Below are 12,410 nucleotides of genomic sequence, written 5' to 3' on the forward strand. Positions count from 1 at the left end.
ACTCTCTCCCCCTATCCCCCTCTCTCTCTGTGTCCCACCCCTCAACCCCCTCTCTCTCTCCCTCCCTCCCCCATCACTCTCTCCTCTCTCTCTCTCTCTCCCACCCCTATCCCCTTTCTCTCTCTCCCTCCCCCCATCACTCTCTCCCCCTATCCCCCCTCTCTCACTCCCTCCCCCCATCACTCTCTCCCCCCTATCCCCCCTCTCTCTCTCTGTCCCACCCCTCAACCCCCTCCCTCTCTCCCACCCCTATCCCCTTTCTCTCTCTCCCTCCCCCCATCACTCTCTCCCCCTATCCCCTCTCTCCCTCCCCCTATCCCCTCTCTCCCTCCCCCATCACTCTCTCACCCCCTATCCCCCTCTCTCTCTGTCCCACCCCTATCCCCTCTCTCTCTCCCTCCCCCTCTCTCTCTCTCTCTCTCCCTCCCCCTATCCCCTCTCTCTCTCTCTCTCTTCCCCAATCACTCTCCCCCTATCCCCCCTCTCTCTCTCCCACCCCTATCCTCCTCTCTCTCTCTCCCTCCCCCCATCACTCTCTCCCCTCTCTCTCTCTCCCACCCCTATCCCCCACTCTCTCCCCCTCTCTCTCTCCCACCCCTATCCCCCCTCTCTCTCTCTCTCTCACCCCTATCCCCCTCTCTCTCCCCCCCTATTCCCCCTCCCTCTCTCTCTCTCTCCCACCCCTATCCCCCTCATTCTCTCTCTCTCCCACCCCTATCCCCCTCTCTCTCTCTCTCCCTCGCCCATCACTCTCTCCCACCCCTATCCTCCCTCTCCCTCCCGCCCCATCTCTCTCCCACCCCTATCCCCCCTCTCTCTCTCTATCCCCAAGCTCTCTCTCTCTCTCCCCCTCTCGCTCTCCCCCTCTCTCGCTCTCCCCTCTACCTCTCTCTCTCTCTCCACCTCTCGCTCTACCTCTCGCTCTACCTCTCGCTCTACCTGTCGCTCTACCTCTCGCTCTACCTCTCGCTCCACCTCTCGCTCTCTCTCTCTCTCTCCCACCCTTATCCCCCCTCTCTCTCTCTCTCTCCCCCACCTCTCTCTCTCCCACCTCTCTCTCTCTCCCCCACCTCTCTCTCTCTCTCCTCACCCCCACCCCTATCCTCTCCCCTCTCTCTCTCTCTCTCCCCCACCCTGATTCCCCCTCCCTCCCACCCTGATTCCCTCTCTCTCTCTCTCTCTCTCCCACCCTGATTCCCCCTCCTCTCTCTCTCTCTCCCTCCCACCCTGATTCCCCCTCTCTCTCTCTCTCTCTCCCACCCCTATCCCCCTCTCTCTCTCCCACCCTTATCCCCCACTCTCTCTCCCCTCTCTTTCTCTCTCCCACCCCTATCCCCCTCTCTCTCTCCCACCCTTATCCCCCACTCTCTCCCCCTCTCCCCCTCTTTCTCTCTCCCACCCCTATCCCCCTCTCTCTCCCACCCCTATCCCCCTCTCTCTCTCCCTCCCTCCCCCATCACTCTCTCTCTCTCCCACCCCTATCCCCTTTCTCTCTCTCCCTCCCCCCATCACTCTCTCCCCCTATCCCCCTCTCTCACTCCCTCCCCCATCACTCTCTCCCCCTATCCCCCCTCTCTCTCTCTGTCCCACCCCTCAACCCCCTTCTCTCTCCCTCCCTCCCCCATCACTCTCCCCTCTCTCTCTCTCTCTCTCTCTCTCCCCACCCCTATCCCCTTTCTCTCTCTCCCTCCCCCCATCACTCTCTCCCCCCTATCCCCTCTCTCCCTCCCCCCATCACTCTCTCCCCCCTATCCCCCTCTCTCTCTGTCCCACCCCTATCCCCTCTCTCTCTCCCCTCCCCATCACTCTCCCCCTCTCTCTCTCCCTCCCCCTATCCCCCCTCTCTCTCTTCCCCAATCACTCTCCCCCCTATCCCCCTCTCTCTCTCCCACCCCTATCCTCCCTCTCTCTCTCCCACCCCTATCCCCTCTCTCTCCCTCCCTCTCTCTCTCTCTCTCTCTCTCTCTCTCTCTCTCTCTCTCTCTCTCTCTCTCTCTCTCTCTCTCTCTCTCTCTCTCTCTCTCCCCCCTCTCTCTCTCTCTCTCTCTCTCCCACCCCTATCCCCCTCATTCTCTCTCTCCCACCCCTATCCCCCTCTCTCTCTCTCCCTCGCCCATCACTCTCTCCCACCCCTATCCTCCCTCTCCCTCCCCCCACCCCTATCCCCCTCTCTCTCTATCCCCAAGCTCTCTCGCTCTCCCCCTCTCTCGCTTCTCCCTCCCTCGCTCTCCCTCTCTCTCGCTCTCCCTCTCTCTCGCTCTCCCGCTCTCTCGCTCTCCCGCTCTCTCGCTCTCCCGCTCTCTCGCTCTCCCGCTCTCTCGCTCTCCCTCTCTCTCGCTCTCCCTCTCTCTCGCTCTCCCTCTCTCTCGCTCTCTCTCTCTCTCTCGCTCTACCTCTCTCTCTCTCTCGCTCTACCTCTCTCTCTCTCTCTCGCTCTACCTCTCTCTCTCTCTCTCGCTCTACCTCTCTCTCTCTCTCTCTCGCTCTACCTCTCGCTCTACCTCTCTCTCTCTCTCTCCCACCCCTATCCCCCCTCTCTCTCTCTCCCACCCCTATCCTCTCTCTCTCTCTCCCCACCTCTCTCTCTCTCCCACCTCTCTCTCTCTCCCCCACCTCTCTCTCTCTCCCCCACCTCTCTCTCTCTCTCCCCCCACCTCTCTCTCTCTCCCCCACCTCTCTCTCTCTCCCCACCTCTCTCTCTCTCCCCACCTCTCTCTCTCGCTCTCCCCACCCTGATACTCCCTATCTCTCTCTCCCACCCCTATTCCCCCCTCTCTCTCTCCCACCCCTATTCCCCCCTCTCTCTCTCCCACCCCGATTCCCCCTCTCTCTCTCCCACCCCGATCCTCCCTCTCTCTCTCCCACCCCGATCCTCCCTCTCTCTCTCTGCCCAAGCCCCTCTCTCTCTCTCTCTCTCCCACCCCGATCCCCCTCCTCTCTCTCGCACCCTCCCCCATCACTCTCTCCCCCACCCCCATCTCTCTCCCTCCCCCATCACTCTCTCCCCTGTCCCCCCTCTATATATATATATATATATATATATATATATATATATATATATATATATATATATATATATATATATATATATATATATATATATATATATATATATATATATATATATATATATATATATATCTCACCCCAATCCCCTCACTTCCCTTCCTCGCTCTGCCCTGCCTTCTCTTCCCTTCCCGTCACTCTGCCCTGCCTTTTCTTCCCTTCCCCATTCCCTCACTCTGCCCTCCCTTCCCTTCCCTTCCCTTCCCTTCTGCCCAATTTTTCCTCGCAGGAGTCTTCGCTGCTATTTTGATTTGGCATATTCGAACAACTGATGTCTGATGCAAACACGCCTTGCCTTACAAACACCATCCAATCTCAAGGACTAATTAAAGTATATCATCCATATATCAATAGTGAAGGACCAATTTTGTGCTCCTCCTCACGGTCGCGTCACGTTTTCTCGGTTCTGTGACCTGGACTGAAAGAAACTTCGAACCTGTAAGAGTGCATCGCACATAGTGGCAATAGTCAAACTTCAACTCTGAAGCAGAATAAACACTTTTCGTTGAAGGGGGGGGGGAGTGGAGAGGCCGGGGGGCGAGGAGTGAAGAGGCCGGGGGGGCGAGGAGTGAAGAGGCTGGGGGGCGAGGAGTGAAGAGGCCGGGGGGCGAGGAGTGAAGAGGCCGGGGGCGAGGAGTGAAGAGGCCGGGGGGCGAGGAGTGAAGAGGCCGGGGGGCGAGGAGTGAAGAGGCCGGGGGCGAGGAGTGAAGAGGCCGGGGGGCGAGGAGTGAAGAGGCCGGGGGGCGAGGAGTGAAGAGGCCGGGGGGCGAGGAGTGAAGAGGCCGGGGGGCGAGGAGTGAAGAGGCCGGGGGCGAGGGAGTGAAGAGGCCGGGGGGCGAGGAGTGAAGAGGCCGGGGGCGAGGAGTGAAGAGGCCCGGGGCGAGGAGGCCGTGGGGCGAGGAGGCCGGGGGCGAGGAGCGAGGAGGCCGGGGGCGAGGAGCGAGGAGGCCGGGGGCGAGGAGCGAGGAGGCCGGGGGCGAGGAGCGAGGAGGCCGGGGGGCGAGGAGCGAAAAGGCCGGGGGGCGAGGAGCGAGGAGGCCGGGGGGCGAGGAGCGAGGAGGCCGGGGGGGCGAGGAGCGAAAAGGCCGGGGGGGGCGAGGAGCGAAGAGGCCGGGGGGGCGAGGAGCGAAGAGGCCGGGGCTTAACATATTTATTAACATATTAACAACGAAGCATATTTACTTTAACCAAGCAAGGCTGTGATCCCTTCTTCTCCATATTTGCAAAAGAAAATGTGAAATTGGCCAGGCATGAAATTTTACTGTTTTTTTTTTATATATATCTTTGTTACCGTTGGACGATTGTGTTGAGTTTAGACAAGATTCTGGAATGTGCAGAAAGTGGAACTTCACTGATCGCAACGAAAATCATGAGAAAATTGGATCGCTGTGCAGTATAAGCTGCCTTTGCAAGCCATGGCGATACAGTCCACAGGGGTCACCCCCTCCCCCCACCCCCAGGCAATTACGTACGGTTTTCTTTTTTACCATTTTGTGCGATCTGCTTTCATTACAAAGTATTAATATGGCTGCTGCAATATATGAATAGCCAGCATTCACTGCAAGCACGAATATGGATGCTGACAGCACACGCACACAGCACACACAGACATGGAACAAATTGACGCTTGGTTGCGTGTAGTGCATGGGTTTTGCAGGCGTGTTGACCGAACTCTCACCCGGGCCTGTGGTGGACGTTCCATGGCCTTCTCACTAACAATGTGCTTCGGCATGTGGGGAGCGGACGTGTTGCGGGGCAGGAACCACGCCGCCGGAGCCACGCCGCCGGGAGCGGACGTGCTGCGGCGCCGGAGCCAGGCCGCCGGGAGCGGACGTGCTGCGGTGCCGGAGCCAGGCCGCCGGGAGTGGACGTGCTGCGGCGCCGGAGCCACGCCGCCGGGAGCGGACGTGCTGCGGCGCCGGAGCCACGCCGCCGGGAGCGGACGTGCTGCGGCGCCGGAGCCACGCCGCCGGGAGCGGACGTGCTGCGGCGCCGGAGCCACGCCGCCGGGAGCGGACGTGCTGCGGCGCCAAAGCCACGCCGCCAGGAGCGGACATGCTGCGGCGCCGAAGCCACATGGGACATGCCATGCAGTACGGGACCGTGAGGAGGGAGGTTGGAGGGATGCGTATGGGGGCTGGTGAGTCCTAACAGCTTCCCCAGAGCATCACATGTACAAATTCGATTTTTAGTGAGCTGACCAGAAGGGTGCAAAGGTCACTGCATGAGTACAGGCAGGCCTTTGGCAGGTATATCATGTGAGTTTTAAATGGTCCCTCCCAGTTTTCTGCAGAACCCAGCAATTAAAAAGAAAAGGTTGCATTTGGACGTGTTTTATAGCCCTAGTACACTGCCTTTCCCTTCCCCTCACGCTGCATTTCCCTCCCCACTTCCACAGTTTAACTTTTGAAATTTGGCTCAGGTTAAGATATTCCAGAGCTTATCGCTTAAACGGAAATTAAATAAAGGCACAAACACTGGTGCAGCTTTTCTATCAATTGAAGGAAAACTCCCTTCCTTCCTTTCCCCTCCCCTCACGCTTATCACCTCACATGGACATCTCTGGGCGGTGTTCTGAATGACCCTTTTGAACTTGCTGTTTTAACATACCTCATTTTGTTCAATCCTATACTAATGCGGGTAGAAGGGGACCATACACCCCCCCCCCTCCACTTTTCCTCAACTTCCCCGAGCAAATGCAAGTCCAGAACATCGCCTTCCCCCTCTCTTCCCCATCCTCCTTGCTCCCACCTCACCCCATCCCGGAGCGTATAGCAACGTGTGGTGACGAATCGCTCCCTCCCCCATCTTCACCCCCCCCTCATATTCCTGTCAGCGAAGCTACATGTTGCATTTGCTAGTTGATAATATTTAGGATCCCCTGAACTAAAGCCCAAGAAAGTGAATCTGTCAGTGGCCCTTTCAGGTCCACTGACCGATAGACGAAGAACAAGTAACCCACTGCTTGCAAACACACAGGAAATCTGAAATCCAATAGAGGAGGGAACCTTGGCTAGCTGGTAAACAATGGTGGGGAGAGCCACATCAAATCTACAGATATGTGATGGACTTCTTTTTTTTTTTGTATACCTTGTCGAAGCTCGTATGAGAGCTAACACACAATGCACAGCAAGGGGGGCATGAGACAAGAGGGGAGGGAGTGGGAAGGATGAAACAGTGGAGAACAGACATTCGATCTGTGGAAGGGAGAAGGATGGGGCAGGGAACACGGGGTATACAAGATGGACATTACAGGGACTTTCAGGAAGGAAAGCAGGGAATTTGAAAGAGGTGGGTTAGGGGTGGATTAACGGGGGTAGAAAAGATCAAAGATTTGGATGGGGATGATAAGAGGTGGTGGTGAACAGCTGTTTTGAAGGCCTTGGAGGGAAGAATGGGATTGAACAGAATGAGGGAGTTTATTCCAAAGGCAGGAAAAAAGAGGAATGAAAGAGTGAAGGTGAGCAGTGATTCATGATTTTGGTAGTTTTACCAGAAGGAGGTTGCTGTCAGACCTCGGGTGCCCTGTGGAAATGTTGGGGGCTATATCACAGACAGTGGCGGTGGGGGGGGGGGGCGAGACCGAAGAGGAGAGGGAAGAAGATAAAGACCACCGACCTGCCTGCGGTGAGAGTGTGAGAGGCCCAAAGACAATATTTGCTCGGAATATGAGCATCAGAGGGATGATGGGTGAATTCAGTTGCTCCCAAAGAATGGCTGTGCAAGACAAAAATTTAGAGAAAGAAAATGGTATGCTCTCGTCTCCAAATCCCAAACAGGGTTAAATATTGCCTGACGAAGTGAAATCTGCCGTAACCGAATTTTAACGAAGTGATGAAGTCAGCCGAATAATGCCGGGAAAAAAGGACTGTGTGGTGGTCAGGAATGAACATGGAAAAGACAAAATTCAAAAGCGCCTGGTACTAAACAATCTCAAGGAACTCTTTCAGAAATTCAAAGAGAAGAACCCTGGCTTGAAAGTTGGATTCACGAAATTCGCCATGCTCCGTCCCTCGGAGTGTGTCCTGGCCGGTTCAGGCGGTACACACAGTGTATGTGTATGTACGATACATCAAAATGTGAAACTCGTGATGTTTGGTTCGTAAATGCCATAGAAAGCCGAACTTCCTAGCTATCATCATGTGATAGCACGCATAGTTTGTAACCCAGCACAACCGGCATGTTATTTCAGAACTTGTGAAAGTTGCCCATCAAAGACTTCAAAACCGAGCTACTGAGCGCTTATCAACTTGAGGATATTGATGAAATTCAGTTTAAACGGTGGACATCCCCGGACATCTGAACTGAGCTCCATGGTCCTGCCTTTGGAAGAATTCATTCATCAATTCTGTGAACGCGCGGTGAAATTAGTGAGACACGACTTCCTTGCCAAGGCCCAATCTCAGTTTCTGAAAAATAAGAAAGACGAAATCGGTGAAGGAGAATTTGTCATTATTGGAGACTTCTCAGAGAACTATTAGTTTGTCGTACAGGATGCGGCCCAAGGATTCCATTGGAACTGCTCTGAAGCGACAATTCACCCGAATTTACCATTTCAAATCGGACGATGGCAAATTAAACCACGATTCGTTCACGATTATATCAGAATGCAATACTCACGACGTTGTCTCAGTCCACCTCTTCCAAAGAATGCTCATTGAACACTTGAAATCTAGCTTTGGAAATGTAAAGAAACTACTATTTCTCAGACGGTTGCACTGGCCAATCTAAGAATTGCAAAGCCTTCATAAACCTATGTCGTCACAAATCAGAGTATGGTATTGATGCAGAATGGCATTTTTTTGCCACAAATCATGGCAAGGGTCCTTCAGATGTCGTGGGAGGTACAGTCAAACGAGAAGCAACACATGAGAGCCTGCGTAGACCTTACGACAGTCAAATTATTTCTCCAAAATATATTTTCGCCTTTGCTGAAAATGGTTTGAATGAAATGAAGTTCGGTTACAGGATCCAAGAGGCGTATGATGAGGAAGAACGAAATCTGGATGAAAGGTTAAAAACGGCCAAAACCATAGCTGGAACTCAAAAACTTCATGCTTTCATCCCTATTTCAGAAACTGCTCTTCAAGTACGTGAATTCAGCCTTAGCGAGGAACACCGTATCGAGTCAGCTATTTCAAAATCTACACCAACTTTTAACGGGAAACTCTCAGGTTATGTCACAGTGCACTCTGATGGAAAATGGTGGCTTGCCTGCATCATGGAAGCCTTTCAGGACACTCATGAAGTGAAAGTGAATTTTCTTCATCCAAACGGGCCCGCAAATAGTTCCTTTTTTTCCTCACATTGAAGATCACTGCATTTTCGACATTTCTGATATACTTCTTTCCGTAGAACGAAAAACTGCTACAGGTACAACCTACACAATCAGTAAAAAAGAAACACAGCTGTCAAATAAAACATTGGTTGGCAAAAAATCTTGACTATAATATGCCAGGAAAAACTCTTACTCATACGAGTATCACTTCCAGTTCCTGCATGTGCATGTGGAAAATGTATGTACAATATACTGATATAGCGTATTGGAAATCTTGTGTTCAAATATTGTGCGATGTATTGTGTGTCCAGCACCCGAGTCCCCCAACATAAATCTTTGCCAAGTGTGAACCCATTGGAATCGCATTTTAATTTATGCTGAGGTGTTGGAGTATATGAAGGGGTATTCTCACACGAAAAAAAATCGGGACCATCGGTTTGGCTGGGGAGCGGGGACCCAAGGTCAAAGGGCGCCCCAAACTACAACTTTTTAAAATTAGTTTTGGAGTGATTTTACTTGATGCGATTCAAAAGATCTCGCTTTTACGAGCATTTTGATACCAAGATCAGCCAAATCGGACCACTACAACCTGTGATATGGCCTCTGGAAGATTGTGGGGCAGCCGGGGGTGCCCAAATTTGGGGGACCCGATGGGCCCACAGGTCTAAAAGTTGGTATTTTGAGTTTTTTCACCCAAATGAATAAATGACCAACATATGGGAAGAAAATGAGGTATTAGTGTCGGGAGGGTGTGTACATTTGACATGGAATGCCCATCCTGGTACTTTTCATCGATCCATCAATCCATCAACTTCACTCTACGTTTTCTGATCCAAATTCACCATCCACCTCCACGATCCTTTTCCGAATCTTAAGCAGTCCTTGTTAAAAATAAATAAATAAATAACTAAACAAGCCAGTAGGCGACGATGGGTCGCCGAGCATGGAAACTATAAGATATAGAGCAAAATGGATGTCATATAGCGGATAGGGGATCACCTTAAGATTATGCATATCAAATCTCATCCAGTTCCATCTACTGATAACTACTCGGTATCCATTTGAATGAAAAGTACCGAAAATGCAGTTTGAAATCGGAAATCCCCAAAGTTCGAGGGGTGCTGTGGGTGAACAAAGATCTAAATCGAAAATCCGGCTCGATCGTTTGTGCACAATGTATTCCAGACGATTAGTGTGAATTTTCCTGACCATCCGACCATAACCCGAGGAGTAGCATTTGGCATGAAGGCACCTTCAGCTCTCGCATATTATTGATTTTTGCACTAATTGACCTTTGACCCCTGACCGAAGCAAAATCGGTCAATATGTCCTGAGGCAAAGTTGTAGTACTCATTGACTACCATGAACCTGCAAAGTTTCTTTCGTATCGATGCACTCACCTGGTCGCTAGGGGGCCTTCAATTTTCGCGCATACCCTAATTGTAGGGGGTGCTGCGGGTAAAGTATTCCATATATCACAAAAACCGGAATATATTTGATAGAGCATCACCTGAAGATCATTCGTGCCAAATTTCATAACCCTACGTGGGATGATGGCTTTCGGAATTGATTTCACATGAACGGTACCAATTTTGAAGGTTTTTCGGTTGTTTCTGGGGAACCAAAGCGTCCCAAGTAACCATCACAATTTCCAAAGCACTAGGTCATAAGATGTACGTACCACCCGAATTTAGTCAAAATCCGCCCACGTTTACGACCAATTATGCTGATGACAAACGAACAAACATCCAAACAGACAGAATTACTGACAATAAGGGTCACCACCTATTTCGGCGACCCAATAAACTTCACGATACACCTCCCGTAACTACGTGCTTCTGCTGGATCTGTTTTTACCCTCTGCATTTACCGATCCAAATTCACCATTCACCTCATGATCTTTTCTTTAACCTTTCCTTTACCAATTCTAATGCTCTTTTTCTATTTCTATTAATTCACTACTCTTTTTCTATTTCAACAGGTTACTCTCAATTCGACCTTTCCTTCATACCTTGTCTGAAAAGTCCAACTGTTGCAACGTTCCTTCTCTCCATTCTCTTAATTCACCTTTATTGCATCCATCAAGAAATGTCCTAAGTCACATTTCAGAACGAAAATAAAAAACCCAGTTTGCAATGCATGTTCGCTCTCCATCAATCATCCTTTTTTTCCAACCTCAGTGCCAATTCACCCCTCTCACCCCTCCCTCTTCAAAGCTCAAAGCAACCATCATACTCTTCCCCCACCAAACTTCCGTTTCACCTTTCTCCCACAACTCTCCCCACTCTCAAAGTTGCCACCCTCCTCATATCCACAAAGCTGCCTCATTCCCCAGCCCTCTCTCCTCCATCTCATCACTCCACCTCAAATCCTCAACTGCCTCCTGCCCACTCTCTTATTACTCCCCACTGTACCTCAACCCAGCACCACAGAGCCTTTTCTCCTCATCCAGCCCCCTCCGCTCGCTCTTCTGCAATCCCCCACACTCTTTCAAACAACTCTCCTTACCTCCCCCCTCCCTTGTCCTACCCTCCCCTCCCCCCTTGTCCTACCCTCCTCCCACCCTCCCCTCCCCTCCTCTGCACCCAAATCCTCCCTCAGGAGAGCCAGAAAACATCTTTCTCATCTCAAGTCTAAACTCTCATACCTCTCTCCCTCCTCCAAATCTTGGTAGCATCAAATCAAATCTGTTTCTGGTGGATGTTCCCCCTCCATCCTCTCCCTTACCTCAAATGGCCGCACTGCTGACACCGCACGTGAAAAGGCTGAATGCCTAAACTCTGTATTTGCATCTAAATATTGTGTCCGAAACCCATTGCTTTCTGTACCCACCTTAACCAGTCACACCCAGCTGTCCCTGGACTCTGTATCCAATTATTCTGACAAAGTGGAGAGCTTGCTGTCAAACCTTGACTCAGATTCTGCAACCGGTCCAGACGGCATCAGTCCACGTGTCCTAAAAACCTGCTCCTATGCTCTTGCTCACCCTCTCTCTGTCCTATTCACCCTCTCATTTTCTCACGGTCATCTACCATCTGCTTGTAAATCAGCAAACATTACTGCCCTTCATAAAAAAGGTGCAAAAACAGATCCCTGCAACTACAGACATATCAGCCTTTTCCCAATCATCAGCAAGGTTATGGAATCCCTCATCGCTTCAGACATAAAATTCTTCCCCTTTTCCAATGGCTTGATTCCCGATCATCAATTTGGTTTCAAACCAGGTCAATCTACCCTGGATATGCTGCTTCTGCTCTCCAAACAATGGATGGAGGTCCTCAATGCTGTACATGAAATCAGAGCCATATTCCTAGACGTATCACGTGCTTTTGACACTGTCTGGCACCCAGCCCTGCTCACCAAACTCTCTTCCGATGGTATCCAAGACCATCTCCACTCATGGCTGACAGACTTCCTCTCCTGTCACAGCCAACGTGTGGCCCCAAATGGACTCCTCTCATCCCCTCTTCCTGTCCAGGCTGGATTTCCTCAAGGCAGCGTTCTGGGCCCTTTTCTTTTTTTGGTTTTAATCAATGATCTTTCCAACTCTCTGGAAAATCCTTAATCTCTTTACTGATGACTCCACCCTCTGCCGTACCATCTGTCATCCCTCAGACTGGCAAACAGCTGCTTCTTCGCTCTCTGCAGATCTGGATAAAAATCATAAACTGGTCTAACACATGGAACATTTCTTTCAATCCTGACAAATCTCACCCTCTCACAATGTCTCTCCAAAAGGACCATTTGGAAAACCCCTCCATCCACTTTCTCAACAATCCTCTGGAAGAAGTTCTTTCATTCAAGCTTCTGGGTCTCACTATTTGCCATGATCTTTCCAGGGAAAGCCACATTTCCAACCTGGCCTCCGAAGCCAGTCGCTGACTCAGCATCCTCCGTCGTGCAAAGTCCTTCCTCGGCCCACCTGAGCACCTGACCACATACAAAGCTTTCGTCCACAGCCTGATGAAGCACTGCTCTCCCCTCTGGTGCTCCTGCCTCTCACCTTTCTCGGCTTCACGCTGTGGAAACCAAGGCATTTAGGCTTATTGGTATCTCCCGCGGTGAG

The sequence above is a fragment of the Eptatretus burgeri genome, chromosome 13 (assembly GCF_056783735.1).
Source record: "Eptatretus burgeri isolate ZD-2024b chromosome 13, Ebu_testis_v1, whole genome shotgun sequence".
NCBI classification, from domain to species: Eukaryota; Metazoa; Chordata; class Myxini; order Myxiniformes; family Myxinidae; genus Eptatretus; species Eptatretus burgeri.